The 20,790-nt window shown below is 41.7% G+C and overlaps 1 protein-coding gene across 7 annotated transcripts in view; it reads right to left on the reverse strand.

The window, feature by feature from the left end:
- The window catches only part of STXBP6 (syntaxin binding protein 6), a 281,001-nt gene that overhangs the window by 60,999 nt on the left and 199,212 nt on the right, over window positions 1–20,790 (reverse strand).

A 20,790-nucleotide genomic window follows, 5' to 3' on the forward strand; every position in this document is an offset into this window, starting at 1 on the left:
CATGATGGTTAGCAGGGAAAGCAGCACAAAGGGCTGAGAGCATCAGGTAGGGGTGGCTGGAAAAGGCTACCTTTTAAAGGTACAGTTTACTGGTTCCCTGATGCAACTACAATGCATATTTCTAATGCTACAGTCCAGTGTAAGTATTCCAGGCTTCAGTGATAAAAGAATAAGAAATACCTCACTCAAAAAAAAAAAAAAAAAATGCCTTATAGTTCAGTTCAGTCATTCGAACTTTGCGACCCCATGGACCGTAGCACTCCAGGCCTCCCTGTCCATCACCAACTCCTGAAGTCTACTCAAATTCATGTCCACTGAGTTGGTGATGCCATCCAACCATCTCATCCTCTGTCGTCCCCTTCTCCTCCCGCCCTCAATCTTTCCCAGCATCGGGGTCTTTTCAAATGAGTCAGTTCTTCGCATCAGGTGGCCAAAGTATTGGAGTTTCAGCTTCAACATAAAGTACAGTTAGTTTGTATCTAATCTGCATCTGATTATAACCCTGGCCCCCCTCCACATATGAATTCCTTAGGCTACCACAGCTGCAGGCCTGCGGCAGTTCCTCCTCTCGGCCTTGGTCAGTTCTCCCTTCCATGCTGAGGATGGACCTTCTCACTTCTCAGACAGAGATCAAGTACCAGCCAGCAGGAGAGAGTCACTCTGAACTTTTGCCTGTCTGCCTACTTCTTGACTTAGAGCCTCAAGGGAGGGGAGGTAATTAAGTATTTTAAAAGGATTTTCCTCAAAGCTCCTCCTGAGCTCTGGCTGTAGGAATTGTAAGTTTAAATAGAATTGATGCTATTAAAGGAAGCAGGAAAAGTGGAAAGCACTCCTCGTAATGAATGCAATCCTAGTAAGCCTGTACATCAATGCTACATTCTTTCTTAGTTTCAAAGCAGCCCACAGATCCCACACTTTGAAATAACCATGCAATGCTCAACAGATGGCAAAATGAATCCTTGCGGGATGAAGGACAGAAAGTACCTGTGCCAGTTACGGTTGGTGGTAAGAAGGCTCTCCTTCACACACAGCAGAGTTTATCACAGCTTCAGTGTCTGGGGTCATTTAGGCAGAAAAACAGTGACCAAGAGGGGAAAGTGAACAAAAATATACGGGTACCCCGCCTTTAGGTGAGAAACCTATGGTCTAGGACTGGGCTTTTTTTAGGATCTCAGTCCATCCTTCTCTTTTTGTTCCTAACCAGAATTTAGCAAACATTTTTTTTTTTAATTTCAAATAATGATTAGGTTTAATGCCCATGATTCAGTTATATTTTGGCTAAACGCTTATGAACATTTCACACCAATTGCGTTTACTTTCATGGTTAAAAAATCATCATCCCTTAAACAACCAAGATCAAGGAAATGTTATTGTCTTCCATCCACAAATGGCCTGTCTGGCCTACAGCTCCACATATAAGCCTGTTTAAGTCCATGAGGAACAATCTTTCCCCTCACTAAATTCATGCAATATTACCAGTCTACCCAGGGCTGTCTATCCACTTAATTCATTTAATTTGTGTGTCCATGTGACACAAAAGGGACTCTCCTAAATTTCTCTGATAGTCATACCCTGCTCTGCTGTTTTAATAGCAAAGGAAACAACACATCTGGAATATATATGGGTCCTAAAATGTGCTTAAAAGATTAAAGAATGCTTTGCAATAACAGGAAAACATGGGTTCCTGTATTAGACCCACACCCCTAAACACACACAGAGGATTTCCTTCCTTGTTTATGTAAATTACATGGCATTTAGGCATCCTGGGAAACATGAAGGTTTTCCTTCTGACTTCAGTTAACTCTTACTTTTATTACTGGTTCACTTATTTCCAACTAGTTTACAGCATAATAAAAGTTCAAACATAATTCATGATGGTTGTAATTATTGGCCTGTTTGGGACTGACATTTTAGGAAAGCAAGTTCCACTGGAAGTTTGTCACTGAACATGAGAAGGGTAGGAACTCCACCCACCCAACAAATGCCCCTCGGAATTGTTCACGAGCGATCACATTGCTTCATGGTCATTTTTAACAGAGGCAGATATGACTTCATCCATTCCTGCTTTTTTTACCCTCTATTAGTTTACTCCTTGCCCAGTTCTTGGAATCTGATAATTTTCCTGGGCACTGAGCCCGGTTTAGTTTAATTTTTGTTTAGTGTTATTATCTCCAACATCCCACTTTCTATTTTGAAGCAGGTGCCTTAAAATTATATTATTATATACACATTATATAGAATTAAATGAAGACTTCCCCCTTCTGAAATCAAAACATTTGCACAATCATGCCATTGCCAGACTTTCTGAGTTCTGTGTTTGAAGAAGCCATGTTTTAACCCCTTTCTATTTTGGTGTTTTCCGGATCCACAGCTGTTAAAAATAAGTCATTCAGTCAAATTCCAGATGTCTAGTGAAAACAGCAATTCACCTTCTCCTTCCCAAGGGCAGCTAAATTACAGCACATTCTGGAAAATGCAACCAAATGATCTGGATCAGTACCCCGGAGGGTAGATTTCATATTCATTATTTTGAAAAACTTTAAAGGTGAGATAATCAGGGCATTTTGTCATAGCTTCATCTTTCATGAGGAAAAGGTAAATATACAAGCATTTAGAGAGGGTATGATGATATTCCCAAGTAATACTGCAGACTACCCAGAATCAGCCCCATCCCCTAATTTTCCACTCCAACCCACACATCAAAATCACCTGGGAGTTTTACAACAAAAATACCCAACACTGTCAGTCAGAATCTTTGGGGATGTAGTCCTGGCATCCATATTTTAAATCTTTCCAGTTGACTTGGAGGCACTTTGAGTGCTAACAGCTACTGAACTATGTGCTTACTCATTTAACAAATATTTATGGAGCATTTATTAGATGGAAGATACAGAAGGAAGTTTTGAGGATTTTTCAAATATTAAGAAAGAAGTGGTTCTCAATCAATAACTTTGGTGAGGAGGAGATAAGAATGATGCTATAGAGAATAAAGCATCACAGAATAAATGACACAGGAGTCATCTGAGATGTATGTCGGGGGGGGGGGGGTGCGGATTTAAGGACCAAAGTAAAGTTGGGGAAAGTCAGGGAGGTTTCATGAGGCAGCCACATTCTGGGCAGTATAACATCCCTCACCAGGACATCTGTGATTTTCCCCAAATTGGCCTTTTAACCAGCTTGACCATTCAAACTGGAATATATAAGGCTGAACCATCTTTTAAGAACTCCTTGCCAAAACAATCTTAAGAAAGAAGGACAAAGCTGGAGGTATTATATGCCCTGATTTCAAACTATACTACAAAGTTACAGTAATCAAAACTGTACAGTTCTGGCACACACACACAAAGATCAATGGAACAGAATAGAATCTAGAAATAAACTCATGCATATATGGTCAATTAATTTCAACAAGGGATCTAAAAATACACAGTGGGGAAAAGACAATCTCTTCAATAAATAGTGTTGGGAAAACTTTCACGTTGCATCCACATGCAAAAGAATAAAACAGCATTTACAAAAATAAACTCAAAATGAATTAACATCTTAAATATATGACCTGAAACCATAAAACTCCTGGACAAAAACATAGGCAGTATAGTCTCTGACACTGGTCTTAGGAATGATTTTTTTGGATCTATTTTCTTAGGCAAAGGCAACAAAAGCAAAAATAAATGAATGCGACTACAAAACTAAAAAGCTTTTGCACAGTGAAGGAAAACATCAACAAAATGAAAAGGAAACTTACTCAATGGGAAAAGATATTTGCAAATGATAGCTCTGATAAGGGGTTACTATTCAAAATATATAAAGAATTCACACAACTTGGTATCAGTAAAAACAAACAATCCAGTTAAAAAATGGGCAGAGGACCTGAATAGATAGTTTCCCAAGGAAGACATAACGATGGCCAACATACACATAAAAACATGTTCAGCATCACTAATTATTCAGTTCAGTTCAGTCGCTCAGTCATGTCTGACTCTTTGAGACCCCATGAATTGCAGCACGCCAGGCCTCCCTGTCCATCACCAACTCCTGGAGTTCACTCAAACTCATGTCCATCGAGTCGGTGATGCCATCCAGCCATCTCATCCTCTGTCGTCCCCTTCTCCTCCTGCTGCCAATCCCTCCCACCATCAGAGTCTTTTCCAGTGAGTCAACTCTTCACATAAGGTGGCCAAAGTACTGGAGTTTCAGCTTTAGCATCATTCCTTCCAAAGAACACTCAGGACGGATCTCCTTTAGAATGGACTGGTTGGATCTCCTTGCAGTCCAAGGGACTTTCAAGAGTCTTCAAAATGCAAATAAAAACTACAATGAGATATCACTTCACACTGTCAGAATGGCTGTTATCAAAAAGACAACAGATAACAAATGTGGGTGAAGATGTGCAAAAAACAGGACTGCTGGTTGGAATGTTAACTGGTGCCACCACTGTGGAAAACAGTATGGAGTTTCCTCAGAAAATCAAAAAAAAGAACTACCATATGAGGCAGGAATTCCACTTCTGGGTATTTATCCAAAGAAAACAAAAGTGCTAATTTGAAGACATATGCACCTCTATGGAGAAGGCAATGGCACCCCACTCCAGTACTCTTGCCTGGAAAATCCCATGGATGGAGGAGCCTGGTGGGCTGCGGTCCATGGGGTTGCGAAGAGTCGGACACGACTGAGCAACTTCACTTTCACTTTTCACTTTCATGCATTGGAGAAGGAAATGGCAACCCACTCTAGTGTTCTTGCCTGGAGAATCCCAGGGACGGGGGAGCCTGGTAGGCTGCTGTCTATGGGGTCACACAGAGTCCGACACGACTGAAGCGACTTAGCAGCAGCAGCAGCAGCATGCACCTCTATGTTCGTTCCAGTATTACTTACTATAGCCAATATAATGAAGCAGCCTAAGTGTTCATCAATAGATGAACAGACAAATCAGATGTTGTATACATATATAGTGGGATATTACACAGCCATAAAATAGCAAACTTTTTCCATTTGCAACAAAATGGACAGACCTAAAGGGTATTATATTAAGTCAAATAAGACAGATAAAGACAAATATTGTATGATTCATTTATATGTGGAATCTAGAAACAAAGCTAACAATCAAAACAAAACAGAAACAGACTCACGGATACAGAGAACAAACTGGTGGTCGCCAAAGGGGAGGCAAAGGGAGGGGCTGGATGAAATAGGTGAAGGGGATTAAGAGGCACAAACTTCCAGTTATAAAATAAGTCATGGGGATGTGATGTACATAATAGGGAATATAGTCAATATTATTGCAGGAACTTTGTATGATCAGGTAGTTCAGTCCCTCAGTCATGTCTGACCCCAGGAACTGCAGCATGCCAGGCTTCCCTGTCCATCACCAACTCCTGGAGTTTACTCAAACTCATGTCCATTGAGTCGGTGATGCCATCCAACCATCTCATCCTCTGTTGCCCCCTTCTCCTCCCACCTTCAATCTTTCTCAGCATCAGGGTCTTTTCCAATGAGTCAGTTCTTTGCATCAGGTGGCCAAAGTATTGGAGTTTCAGCTTCAACATCAGTCCTTCCAATGAATATTCAGGACTGATTTCCTATAGGATGGACTGGTTGAATCTCCTTGCTGTACAAGGGACTCTCAAGACTCCTCTCCAACACCACAATTCAAAAGTATCAATTCTTTCCTGCTCAGCTTTCTTTATAGTCCAACTCTCACATCCATACATGACTACTGGAAAAACTATAACTTTGACTAGACGGACCTTTGTTGGCAAAGTGACATCTGTGCTTTTTAATATGCTGTCTAGGTTGGTCATAACTTTTCTTCTAAGGAGCAAGCATCTTTTAATTTCATGGCTACAGTCACCATCTACAGTGATTTTGGAGCCCCCCAAAATAAAGTCTGTCACTGTTTCCATTGTTTCCTCATCGTATGGTGACACATGGTTATTAGACTTATCATGGTGATCAATTTGTAGTGTATATAAGTCTTGAATTATTATATTGCACGTCAACTATACCTCAATGAAATAAAAATTTGATGGCATCCCAAGGCATTTAGAATAAAACCCAAATCCCTTACCATGACCTGCAAAGTCCTGGATGATCTGGCCCTTAAGTACCTGTTCATTCTCATCTCGTTCCATTTTCCCTTTTGTCCCCCAGGCTCCAGTCATCTTTTCCTCCTGGGAAACAGCAACCACTGTATACCCTTTGCAAATGCTATTCCCTTTATAGAAACTCCCTTTTCCTATGTGTGTGTTTGAGAGTATGTTTCATTGTTGTCTCTTGCTCACTGTTCTGATTTCAGCTTATATGTCATCTCCATTGAAAAAACTTCTGTGATTATCATATCCAAGCAGGTTCCCCATCATGTTATTTTTTTCACTGACCTCTGTTTATTTCACAACAGGTTTATTTCAAGCCTGGGTAAAATATTCAATGTTTACTTCTCTGACATATTTGTGAAGAATTAAAATTAGATTGTTATCAGGTCCATCTAGTTCTAAAACACAGAAGATATGGATAAATCCCCACAAAGATAGGAAGTAGTGATGTAGGATCCTATAGACTGACATAAGCACTTTAAATTTTTTGAAGCTTTTTAAACATAGCTTCTGTTTTTTTTCTCTTGAACTTGACAATATTTCTGTGACAGAGGCAGGGTTATTGCTATAATCATGTATTATATTTATGGACAATGAAACTGGGGCACAGAAAGAGTTGACTTTCCCAAGCAATGTTGGTAATTAAAAACAAAACAAAACAAAACAAACCTGTGACCTAAACAATGAACTAAGAGTCTATATCTGTTGCTCTTTCCACTACAGCTTTTTGCTATAATGTCAAATGTCACATTTCATTGGGTGTTAAAGACTATCACAACAGAGAAGCCATTTCCAGAATATCTATAAGACCACTGAGTCATCTGCATTGGGACTCACTCAATAAGTCAAGTTTTGGGGTTATCCAAGCCTAATGCTTCTTTTCACTCATTCCTGGACATCGTTGCTTTCGGTGGTGGTATCAGAGGAAGACAGAAGCATAGGGTAAACCAAGCGCATGTCTTTCTACTACCAGTTCTGACAAAAAGAATTTGGTTTTCATTGCCTCCATGCCTCCTCTTTAGCCTTTCTGGAGACTTGATCTACTTCTCAGCTGTAGTTAAGAAGCAGTGTTAGAAACTCTTAGGTCTAGAATATCATTACCGTCATTACTCAAGTGGTGTAACAATCTCTTTCTCATGAACTAAAGGCCTAAAGAGTTAAACGGTCCAGTCATGACACATCATTCAGAAATAAGACACTTAGTTATAGTCAGAGTGGAGACCACCAGCTTTGCTTTTGCCCAATCAGAAAATTCTATGTAATCAAAACCAGATAAGCCAGCCAATAGTAAAGCACCATCTAGTCTGATCAGAACCAGTCTTATATTAAGTCAGGAATTGGTGGAAGAGGGGGACAAAGGCTGTCATCAGAAATGAAAACCAGAAACACAAGTTACTTGCATGTGGTGCAAACCGGCAGAAGAACACGTACTCTGCCAGGGATTAAGAAGCTGATTCTCCATTTCAAGGTCCAGTGGTTTTGTAACTGCCCTTTTTTTTTTTTTTTTTCAGTCACTCTTTCCCCTATAATCTCATTCATAGTATCATTTCTCAATTGCCCCAAACAGGAAAATCAATGTTGCCCAAATACAAAAGATCTAGTCTCAATCCTATTATTTTAAAGAAAACAAATAATCAGCATTTAAATAAAATAATGACTCACCACCTCTATATCCTCTACCTGAACATTTCTTTTTAACATTAAACTCAAATTGAATCTTATTATAACTTTATGTAGTCATTTCTAAAAAAAAAAAAAGAAAGATGCTAAAGAACAAACTGCATTGATATCCTCAATACAGTCTGATGTTGAGGCTAAGGCAGCTAAAACTCAGAATTTACCATTTGTATGTACCTAAAATACTTAAAAATGTCATCATGCTTAGCCCTCTCTGTCTCGTAGTTGAGGGAAGGTCAGCATTTTGTGGTGTGCCTTAGCCCTCTGCTCTGCTGGAGTCTAATGGTCAGACGTTTTGAATTCAATAAGAGTGCTGACGTGAAATAAACAATTTGGAACAAAGAAAAAAAGTGATGTCTACACAGAATCTCACCAGGGCTGCTCTCTGTGTCAGAGGTGATAGACATAAAGGAACAAAAAGAAAAAGAAACTCTCTGAGATGTGATTCAGGAAGTAAAAGCAAGATTGAGCATGCCTTCTGGGTGCAGATGTGGTGAAGAGATGGGCTAAGAGGACATAATGAGAAATGATTACTTGGAACTGTTTTTCTTAATGCTTTTCCCAAACCCTAATGTATGATAATTCCAGGTGAATTTCACAGTTGTTCAGTCACTCAGTCAGTCATATCTGAGTCTTTGCGATCCCATGAACAGCAGCATGCCAGGCTTCCCTGTCCTTCACTATCTCCCAGAATTTGCTCAAATTTATGTCCATTGAGTCATGATGCCGTCTAACCATCTCATCCTCTGTCACCGCCTTCTCCTCCTGCCCTCAATCTTTCCCAGCGTCAGGGTCTTTTCCAATGAGTCGGCTCTTCCCATCAGGTGGCCAAAGTATTGGAGTTTCAGCTTCAGTCTTTCAAATGAATATTCAGGGTTGGCTTGCTTTAGGATTGACTGGTTTGATCTCCGTGCAGTCCAAGGGACTCTTAAGAGTCTTCTCCAACACCACAGTTCAAAAGCATCAATTCTTTGGCACTCAACCTTCTTTATGGTCCAACTCTCACATCCATACATGACTACTGAAAAAACCACAGCTTTGACTACATGGACCTTTCTGGGCAAAGTGATGTCTCTGCTTTTGAATATGCTGTCTAGGTTGCTCATAACTTTTCTTTCAAGGAGCAAGCATCTTTTAATTTCATGGCTGCAGTCACCATCTACAGTGATTCTGGAGCCCAAGAAAATAGTCTGTGACTGTTTCCACCATTTCCCCATATATTTGCCATGAAGCGATGGGACCAGATGCCATGATCTTAGTTTTTTGAATGTTGAGTTTTAAGCCAGCCTTTTCACTCTCCTCTTTCACTTTCATCAAGAAGCTCTTTAGTTCATTTTTGCTTTCTGCCTAATGGTATCATCTGCATATTTGAGGTTGTTGATATTTCTCCTGGCAATCTTGATTCCAGGTTGTGCTTCATCCAGTCTGGCATGATGTACTCTGCACATAAGTTAAATAAGCAGGGCGATAATATACGGCCACAGTATCTATGGAGAAATAAATTTCTCCATAATTTATTTATTTAGGATGGCAGCTGCAACAGTAATTTTATCCAGTGAGATGGCTGAATATTTACAAAACTTAGAAGCAAAAATATCCAGATTGTTATTCCACATACTTTCAGATCAGGAACCCATCATCACTGCTACAGTTAATGGGGAACAAAGCCCGGTGCTCTCCACACAGGGTTGATTATTTGCTTCTCAACTACTTCTCAAAGTGTGTCATGATTTAGGGACACAGTCATTTAGCCTCCACAGGCTCCCAAATGGCACCAATTCATGAAATGGCCAAGTGTGTTTTTGAGACCCTATTCTTCTCCTTCCATCTTAGGTCCTGGGAGCTCACTGGCCAGATTCTTGAAAGGACCCAAATGGGCCTGAAGGGGTAGTCTTAAATCTGATTGTTTTTAGGAAGAAAATTTTAATTGAAGTAAACAACATCACAATAACAAAAATGGTGGCATTTCAGCCATAACCATCAAGCCAGTAAGGACAAATACAGGATGCCCTATTAGAGTTCCTACTCCACTAACCCTGAAGGGGAGGGAAGGGAAGAGACAATGAACAGGGCTTTGAGGCTTGATTATTAAAGGCAAACTACTACGGTCTACAGGAGGGATAATCACCAAGAAAGGAGCTTTCCACGCAAATGTTTCCTTATTTGGTATCACTAGTTCTTAGGGCTGTACCTACATCATGTTCTGATCTCCAGATTGGAGGAGGAGGAGCAGACTCAAAGTCTAGGAAATTTTTCCAAAGGGATACCAAAAGTAACTGTATGGGAAACTTCTTTTTTGTAAATAAGTTTGGATGAGTCCTTCATCAGAAAGAGAAGAATAAGAGCATCTTTCATCATGCATTCTTCAGGAAGAATGGTTTTAAAATGAAAGTACGGTATCAAACCAAAGTAACTGACAACTACACATCTGCAGAGCAAGCAAACCCCTAACCTAACCCAGCAGGAAGTACCAGCTATACTAGCTAGTTTTAATATTTGCAAATTACCCACAAGGAGACAGAATTACTTTTGCAATGTACAACGTCAATGTCTCATGTCAACATGAGCTTCATTTTAAAAAATCTTCCTGGAAATTCCCTGGCAGTCCAGTGGTTAGGACCTGATGCCTTTATTCCAGGGTCCTGGGTTCAATCCTTGGTGGAGGAACTAAGATTCTGTGAGCCTTGTGGCACAGCCAAAAAAGCAGCAAACAAACCAAACAACTTTGTGATCAAGATTTAAAAACAAACAAAATCTAGTCCCTCCCAATTATAACCTTCTTACCCTGTTGACAATGTTACTTTAACTATAGAAATATGTAGATTTTTATTGTGAAAGGGTATACATCTCAGGTCAATGACAGGCTCAGGCACACCATAAGTAGTCTTGGGGAGTTAAATCTTTATCTTGAAATCAGGAAGCATAATCCCCAGAAAGTGTGAGTTCCTGTCTCAAGATGGGTGCTGCCCTCTCCAGACAAGCAGCAACAATGCCCATTCTATTATAAACCGATACCAGTGCCAGTCCATATAACATGCATAAATGAACAAGCAAATCAACAAAGGGCTCTCCTGATCAAAGGAAGCAGAGGAAGAACGTCAGAAACCATGAAGAAGCCAACAACTTACATCAGGCTCAACCGTTCTGTTTCAAGATCAAGCCATGGTTGTAAGGAATGTGAACTGCTTTTTTACTAGAAAAGAGGGGCATCCTGGGAACTAAGGAGAGCAGAGAAAATGGTAATAACCAAGAACTTACAGAAATACTAGGGAACTAGAAGGAAAAAAGTTGTGGGTTCAGGCCTTTGAAAACAATCTTTTTTTCCCTGCATCCTTATTCTAGCAGCATCTGTCTTGCAATTCTGTTTGTCTCAGCCTTGTTGAAAACACAACTTCAGGCCTGAGATTCAGCAACCCAAGGTTTCCAATGTGCTTGAATTTTTTAGGTTCCTCAGACTTTTCCCATATACCTGTGGGGAAAAAATCAACTTGCATGCATTTGGGGTAAAAGGTAAACATACAATGAATTATAAAACTTGGTTAATGCTATTACTGCAAGTTTGTATTTTATATGGAAAGGGTATAACATGTCTGATTTATACAGTGTAACCTTGAAACAAACACACGCACCCCAGCCAGGGAAATAAATGCCTTGACCTGTGAGAACGCTGATGGCTTTCTGGAAGAGATTAACTCCAAATACGAAATACTGTGGTATCCAATGAAGAAAATAGAAAGGGTTAACTGCAGCCATAAAGCCTCATTCTGTTCTTACTTCCTAATTCTGGAAACAGATACAAACATCATTTTTGATCTATTCTTAGGAGATTTACAAACAGAGGATCTAAAGACAAAGGCATCAAAGCAGGGGCTACCTGACTCAAGAATGAATTAAATTACTCTATAAGCACCTCAAAGACTGGGAATGAAACTCAAAAAAGAGATGCTTTTAACATGACACTTCCCTTTCACATTATCTGTCATATACGGAAAGGTACTGGCCAAGGGGCAACTCTCTTTAGGGAAAAGTCATATTTGGTAGAAATTTAACACACATTTTACCAGTGAGAGGTGTTAAAAAGCATTCTTAGTTCTCAATGCCCCTTACAGTGAGAAGAGAGAGAATCATTTAGTCTTTCAGCAGCTGTAAAGCAGAAGGCCTTATGTACCACCACCTCACCACAATCGCCCCCTCCCTGCACCCATGTGAGGGGAGGGCCCAGTGGTCTGCTGCCTGACACAACTCCACTGTTGAGCACATTATATTTAATCTAAAGGAACCATGGAAGGATGTTATGTAGATATGGGTCACCTTCTATGTGAGAAGAGTAACAGCCACCCACAAGGAGACTTGAGAGAGAGACAGAGAATGTGCTAATGGGCCAGGAACATATAATAACAACATAGAATATCACCAGGTTTCTGGAGAAATCAGAGCTGCCGTGACTTAGCAAACGTATGTTGTCAAATATAATGACAACTATCAGTCAAGTAACGACAGATTTATCTGCTCTCTCTGCTTTCCACCCTTTTCACTACCACCATTTACTTAATACTTTTAATAGTACATTTGATGTGAAGGCTTATATCACAGAAGTTCTAGAGAAACTTGATGTCGCTAAGAACTTGTCACTTTCACTCTTTACTGTGCAGGGAATAAGACCTAGCAACATGCTCTAGGTAAAGTGAAAGTTGCTCAGTTGTGTCCTACTCTTTGCAACCCCATGGACATGGAATACAGTTCATGGATTGCTCCAGGCCAGAATATTGGAGTGGGTAGCCTTTCCCTTCTCCAGGGAATCTTCCTAACCCAGGGATCAGACCGAGGTCTCCTGCACTGCAGGTGGATTCTTCACCAGCTGAGCCACAAGGGAAGCCCAAGAATACTGGAGTGGGTAGCCTATCCCTTCTCCAGCGGATCTTCCTGACCCAGGAATTGAACCGGGGTCTCCTGCCCTGCAGGTGGATTCTTTACCAACTGAGCTAGTTTTAGGTAAAGTGAATGTCAACTACATTAGTGAAAATTATCTGTGATTCAAATTAGCTGATTTTGGTAAACTCTAAGTGACAGCTACTAAAGCTAAACATCCATATACTATAAGACCCCGCAATTCTAACCTCATGTCTACAAAACAGAAATGAAGGCTACATCTACCTCTCTGCCTGAAGCAACCCAAAATGGACAAAGTGAATGAAACAGAGAATGAGAGTGGTTCCTGAGAGACCGGAAATGAATGAGGCCAGCTTCCCTGATGGCTCACATGGTAAAGAATCTGCCTGCAATGTGGGAGACTTGGGTCAATCCCTGGGTTGGGAAGATCCCCTGGAGAAGGGAACAGCTACGCACTCCAGTATTCTGGCCTGGAGAATTCCATGGACAGAGAAGCCTGGCAGGTTACAGTTCATGGGGTCACAAAGAGCCAGACAGGACTGAGCAACTTTCACTTTCAGCCCCATGACTGCCCTTCTTTCCTTGTTTGAGAGTGTTTTCCAGGCTGTAGCGTGAGAAGGAGGAACCCAGGCAGGGACTGCCGGACTCTCTGCACTGAGAAGATAAGAGCTGAGCACCCAGGGAGACCAATGTCCTTAAAATTCTCAGGACAGAGCAATGAAGAGAGAGAACTTCACACACACAGAACTCCAAGACCTACAGAGATTCAGCCTTAAGTATTTAGCTGAGTACTTCTCACCACAGGTGTGTGAGGAAATTACCTGAGGCCAAAGAAAGAACCCGGAGAAGGCAATGGCACCCCACTCCAGTACTCCTGCCTGGAAAATCCCGTGGACGGAAGAGCCTGGTAGGCTATGCAGTCCATGGGGTCGCTAGAGTCGGACACAACTGAGCGACTTCACTTTCATGCGTTGGAGAAGGAAATGGCAACCCACTCCAGTGTTCTTGCCTGGAGAATCCCAGGGACGGGGAAGCCTGGTGGGCTGCCGTCTATGGGGTCACACAGAGTTGGACACGACTGAAGCGACTTAGCAGCAGCAAAGAAAGAACCACTCAAAATGAATAGAGGGAATAGTAGGGCTAGACACAGTGTCTGTTCCCACCAGTCAGACATGAAAACCTCAAGATTCAGGAGGCCCCAAGAACACACAGAAGGGCCTTGCTCCACGAGTTAGGAATAATTAGCCTTAGGCTGAACAGTGTTCCAGTTTCACTGACAAATGACAATGGTGCATGAAATTTATAACATGGAAAAGTAAAATGTGTGACAACAGCAGCATAAAAGTCAGAATGGGAGTAAGGGAAGTGAACTATCGGGAGGTTCTTACACATGAATTACTGTATTACCACTTTATGGGGAAGCACGTTAAGTTAAAAGATATATTCTACAAATGCAAAGGCAATCACTAAAATAAATCAGAAAGTCATGGTTATGATGTTAGTTTTATTTGTCAATTTGGCTACTGGATAGGCCATGGCACCCAAGCATTAATATTTGGTCAAACACTCTTTTTGATGTTTCTGGAAGGGTGTCTTTGGATTAATATTTAAATTGGTGGACTCCGATGGCCCTCCATGATGTGGTTAAGGAAAGGAAAGGAAAGGAAAGGAAAGTGAAGTCGCTCAGTCGTGTCCGACTCTTTGCGACCCCATGGACTGTAGCCTACCAGGCTCCTCTGTCCATGGGATTTTCCAGGCAATAGTACTGGAGTGGATTGCCATCTCCTTCTCCAGCGGATCTTCCCGACCCAGGGATGGAACCCATGTCTCCCACATTGTAGACAGACGCTTTACCGTCTGAGCCACCAGGGCCTCATCCAATTAGCTGAAGGCCAGAATAGAACAGCAGATTGACTTGCCCAGGGCAAGAAGGAATTATGGTTTTCAGAGTTGAACTGCAGCATTAGTTCTTTCCTGGGTCTCCAGCCTTCCAGCCCACCCTGCCCATTTTGGACTTGACAGCCTCCATAATTGCATGAGTGAATTCCCTGTATAAATATAAACATATATACTACAAATATTTATATAATATTAATATATACACACGTCCTATCAGTTCTGTGTCTTTGGAGAATCCTCACCAACACAATAGCTAATAAGCCAACAAAGAAAACAGTCTCACTCACAGCAACAGCTGCAAGAATAAAATACTAACATATTTAGCCAAAAGAGTACAAGGCTTGTATAGTCAAAACCACAATACGTTATTGAAGGAAATTAAAGAAGACTTAGATAAAGATAAAAACATCTTGTACTCAAGGATTAGAAAACTTAATATTGTTAAGTATGGCAATAATCCCCAAATTGATCTACAGATTCAAGTGGACAGACACACTTTCGGTCATGGGTTAAAAGACTCAATATTATTAAGATGTTGAGAGGCAAGAATATACAAGGGAGAAAAGACAGTCTCTTCAGTAAACGGTGCTAGGAAAACTGGACAGTTACATGTGAAGAATGGGATTAGAACGTTTTCTCATACTACATGCAAAAATAAATTCCAAATGGATTAAAGACCTAAATGTATTAACATATATCTCACTCCTTGCTAAATTACAGCAACCCCTTGGCATCACTTTTCCAGTTCTTACTGGACCACCACAATGAGAATTCACCTCACACCTGTCAGAATGGCTATCAGCAAGAAGTCTGCAAATAAATTGCTGGGGAGGATGTGGAGAAGAGGGAACTCTTGTCCACTGTTGGTGGGAATGTGAGCTGGTATAGCCACTATGGAAAAGAGTATGGAGGTTCCTCAGAAAACTAAAAATAGAGCTACCATATGATCCAGCAACTCAGCTTCTGGGTATATATCTGAAAAAGAAAAAAAGTAAATGCTAATTTGAAAAGATACATGCACCCCACAGCAGTACTGGGGCTTCCCAGGTGGCGCTAGTGGTAAGGAACCTGCCTGCCAATGCCAATGCAGGAGATGTAAGAGACACAGCTTCAATCCCTGGGTTGGGAAGATCCCCTGGAGAAGGAAATGGGAACCCATTCCAGTATTCTTGCCTGGAAAATCCCATGGACAGAGGAGCCTGGCAGGCTACAGTCCATGGGGTTGCAGGGTCAGACATGACTGAAATGATTCAGCATGCACAGCAGTATTATTTACAATTGCCAAGATATGGAAGCAACTCATATTAGTAGCATATTAGTGACTGCCTACACATATTGGGGGGTTGGTATGGGAATGCCTGGGGCCAAGGAGGGATTACCAAGGGGTACGATGAAACTTTTGGGGGTAATGGATAGGTTCATTACTTTGATTGTGATGATTCTGCATGAAAAAGTTACTAAACTGTACCATTCAGATATGTGAAGTTACTTGCATATCAATTATACCTCAATAAAGCTATACAGTCACAAAACTAATCTATGGCAACTGTGGTCAAAATAGATGGAGGTGATTACCTTTCTGGGATGCTGGAAAGGTTCTATATTTTGATATAGTTGATGCTTACATGGTTTTATATGAAAGTGCTAGTCGCTCAGTTGTGTCTGACTCTTTGTGACCCCATGGACTGTAGCCCACCAGGCGCCTCTGTCCATGGATTTTCCAGGCCAGAATACTGGAGTGGGTTGCCATTTCCTTCTCCAGGGGAATCTCCCCAACTCAGGGATTAAATCCGTGTCTGTCGTGTCTTCTGCATTGCAGGCAGAGTCTTTACCTGCTGAGCCATCAGGGAAGTGTGGTTTTATACACATGTAAAAAATTCATTGAAATATACACTTAAGATTCATATACCTTACAATATGTAAGTTGTACCTTAAGAAAAAGTACGCCAGGGACTTCCCCGGCAGTCCAGTGGTTAAGACCCTGTGCGTCCAATGCAGGGGGTGCAGGTTTGTACCCTGTAAGGTGCGAATGCAAGACCCCACCTCCTAACACCATCATGTTGGGGGTATTATTTCAACATATGAATTGGTCACTCACTGCAATTCTGATACTTCCTTTTATAAAAATATACTTGCAAAGCTCTCCAAGTGGGCTCATGGTCTCCTCCTCTTCTGCTCATCTCTTTTGGAAACTTTCTCCAATTATCCCTACTTTTAGTTGAAGCTTCCATCACTCCCTCTTTTCAGACTTCTCCTACTCCTGTGAGCATGCTTAAGGTTTTCTTTTCCTATGAGAATCTCCTATTGGTAAGGCCAGTCCTAAAGCTCCATCCATTTTTTTAAGAAATGTGGTAGTGAGGGAAAAGAGTTACGTGTGCTGAGTCCTCTACTGCGTCCTAGGCATTCACTGCTCAGACCATCGTTTCCCTACCTGCTCATCACTCTCCAAAATTTGTCCCTGGAAAATTAAGAAAGTCTCCAAACAATGTTATCCAATGGCTCTTCTTCTGTCATCATCTTCCTTGTTTCACTGCAGCACTCTCTATAATCTAGACACACCCAAAACAATCCTTCTGGCCTTCTTTGGTCAAAATAAGCCTTTTGGGTATAAAAACTAATGACAAAGCTCAAAGATACTCAAGCACTGGACATGTTCAAGGATAAGAAAGACTGCAAAATACTAAGAGGAGGAAAGAATGAGTGAAGTCACAGACACAAGGAAGTGCCAGATCATGAAGGCCTTGGTGGACAAGGCTTTGTAAGCATGAAGCAGGAATGTAATCTGATTCACATTTTAAAAAATGCTGGCTAGCTGTTGCAGGTCCTGGTCATGGTAGGAGGGTGCATGGAAGCAGGAAAATCACTTAGGAGCGTCCAGTGCAGTAGACTAGGAGACAGGTGACAGTACTTAGACCAGATGGCAATATGACAGACATACAGAAAAGGGGACAGTCTGTCCACTCTCCACAGCTGTTGACCCCCCAGAGGAAATCCTCAAGGTCACTCACCAAGTCCCAGACACTGTCCTACTCTTATACCTTGTGTACTGTCTATTAAACATCACACTTTGTGCTTGTCAGAATAAAGAGCACTCTGATTTGTACTTTGATATATCTGTATGTGTTATCTACCTACCATGTTAAACATCCTGCGAATAAAAGGTGATGTCTTTGCACAGTTCAGGAGGGCGACCAACAGAGTTCTAATTTAATCATGTATCACATGAAATATCTCCATTCTGATCAGTGATAATCAAGTATTTGCTGTAGGTCCTGATGGCTGTGGTTAGCAATATCTCACTTACTCTAATCTCTTTTTTAGCTGTGTCTCTGTTTTTCTTTTTCTGTCTGGAGTCATTTAAGGCAATGTCAGAGAAGGGAGAAAAAAAAAAGAATAACCAGGCACACCTGATTACAAATTCTGACACGTGGTAAAGAGCTGCTTCTCTTGCATGGAGAGCCAGCACCTCCGTGACTTCTGCTGCAAATTCCAAGGTGGAACACATTGTTGAGCATTTCATTAGTATTTATGGAACAGCCTAGGAATCAGTTCTGAAATAAATGATGCCACTTGTGGTAAATGAGTCCTTCCTAAGGAAAATCCCAGGGGATCTTTCAATAGCACAGCCTTGATGAAGATTCAGAACAAAAAGAGTAAAATGCCTGATCCTCTGGTGCCGCGTGAGTAGCGATACACACACCCTCCTCCATACAACTACCCACTGACCATCTCCACATAAGCCAGAACATAACTGGCAGGCAAACAGCCTCAGGGAGATGAGGCACAACGGTGGCTATGTCAGCTCTTCTCAAAACTCAGCTGGTCACAAAGTCTGCAGGTCTCCACTTGCTTGTTCCATGGTCCCACTCCTCTCCCTCGGACCTACAGCCTCGACCAAGGGCGATTCTGACTAAGCCAATCTGCATTGGAGAGCAGTGGCCATCCTGGGTGGGTTCCTCTGTGACAGAAAAAGATGTAGCTACTCTCAGTAAATGCTGAAAGTGGTCACTAAACCTGTGCCCAGGGGCTTAGGGATATAGTTGAGTTTTCCCCTTATCTTTCAGTTCATTCACTGTGGAGTGCAAGTCTTTACTTTTACTGGATGTTACTGTGCATCTTCACTAGGAAAAGGCATTATAAAGAATGGGGGGGGGGGACACACGTATACCTGTGGCTGATTCACATTGGTATATGGCCTGGGCTTGATCCCTGGGTTGGAAAGATCACCTGGAGGAGGGCTTGACCACCCACTAGAGCACTCTTGCATGGAGAATCTCCATGGACAGAGAAGCCTTGTGGGCTACAGTTCATGGGGTCACAAAGAGTCGGACATGACTGAGCGACTAAGCACACACAGCACATGGCAAAAACCATCGCAATATTGTAAAGTAATTATCCTGCGATTAAAACAAATAAATTAATCTAAAAAATGAATACCAAGAGCAAACATAGCTGATGTCAGGTGACAAAAAACTTACTGAAGGATCATGCAGGCCAGTCAGTAGACTTGACTAACTTAGAATTCTCAAACTCTTTGCATGAAATTAATTTGGCACCAAAACCTCTCTCTACTCGGACTGAAATTTGGAGCAGAGATCACTGATAGTGCATTGCAAGTTAACTTAAATTTGTTGTAAAACTACATTTAGCCCCTTTAACCAGGGGTCAAATGTGTGAATTCCTTATATCATCACAAAAAATTATAACTTGTACTGACCCCTTCAAAAGCAATATTTTGCATTCTTTTAGTGTGCAAGCTAAAGCTCTGTTCAGTTTAGGACATTAGTTTGATAGAACTAAAGCTCACTTAGACGCTCTGTGTAGGTGTGATGGGTAGTTTGCCAAGGTTTCCACAATGGCCACGGAAAGGGTGGGGATGTACTGCAGGTCTTGCTCTGTCAAACAGTACATTAGGAATGTGCCAGATGATGATGTGAGTGGCCCAAAGGTCACCTGAACTCTTACAGTGCAGCGAGCAGCTGGATATTTACTACCTGCAGAAGCAAATGATAAAAGATCTCGCTTCCAGGGCACGGACCACTGCACTGCGCTGCTGCTCTCCAGTCAAGGTTCATACTGGATGGTACCCAGAGGGACTGGGATAAGACCAGGTCCCAGTTTTTAAATGTCAAGATCGCTCACTCAGAAACTCTGACATCTTCCCATAACCTAAGATGCAGTCCACTCAAATGTCATTGCCTAGGACCACAGACTCAAAAATACTCACCTTGCTCATTAGAGGCAGTAACTCTTTAAGCACCTGCTTCTATGGGACACATGAGGTAACGCAGGTACTGCATCTGCATGAAGGGGCTTTACCTATGATCTGGTGCCTCTTCCTGTTCCCCTAATGGCTATAGGGATCAACTGCCTGATTATCTCCCCAAACATCCTAATGGAGGATGACTTCCTAGACTAGGTACAAACTTGAACTGATTTTTCCCCCATCTGACTCCACAGAGCAAGATCCCTATGGTCAGCAGAGCCATTCCCTAATCAGCCCTTATTGAGCCTTCAGTGAATCTTACCACCCACGAGTTCTGACATTTCCATGAAGATGGAAAACTCTCCAGAAGCTAGCAATATCAAACAAATAGAGAAACAAAACTATGCCAAGATTCCCACAAAGATTTATGTCTTCAAACTCAACTTTTGGTCTATTAGCACATTCACAGACTCCTGGTCCCTCTCAGTTGCTATAATTCCATATCTGTGGTCATTGATAACAGAGGATTCTGGGAATGCACATTTTGGAGTTCTAAGTCACTTGTAACCCTGTATAGATAGATAGATGAGGTCACAAGTCAGCACAGAGTCATAAACACTAGCAAAACTGTGCCAATTCCACGCAGACTTTGAGGAAGTGACTAACACACATCATCAAGGGTACTTCAGCATCTGATATTGTTACAGGAATAGAATTAATGTTTATCTTCTATCTGCTTCCTCTGCTAAGGAGGTCCATGATGTCCCTGAGGGTTCTACAAGCAGAAGCCAGTGTCCACCCCAGATGTATTGCACAGGTTGCTTTCTTGACTCCCAGCCACCATGTCTAGATCCTCACAGTTAGCAGGAAGTCTTGCTTCTTGGCCTTTTGGCTAAGTGTAGTACAGGGGCTTCCTAGGTGGCAGGGTGGTAAAGAATCTGCCTGCCAGTATAGGAGACGCAAGAGATACAGGGTCAACCTCGGACTCCAGAAGATCCCCTGGAGGAAATGGCAACCCACTCCCAG

Source organism: Bos taurus, chromosome 21 (assembly GCF_002263795.3).
Source record: "Bos taurus isolate L1 Dominette 01449 registration number 42190680 breed Hereford chromosome 21, ARS-UCD2.0, whole genome shotgun sequence".
Taxonomy (NCBI): domain Eukaryota; kingdom Metazoa; phylum Chordata; class Mammalia; order Artiodactyla; family Bovidae; genus Bos; species Bos taurus.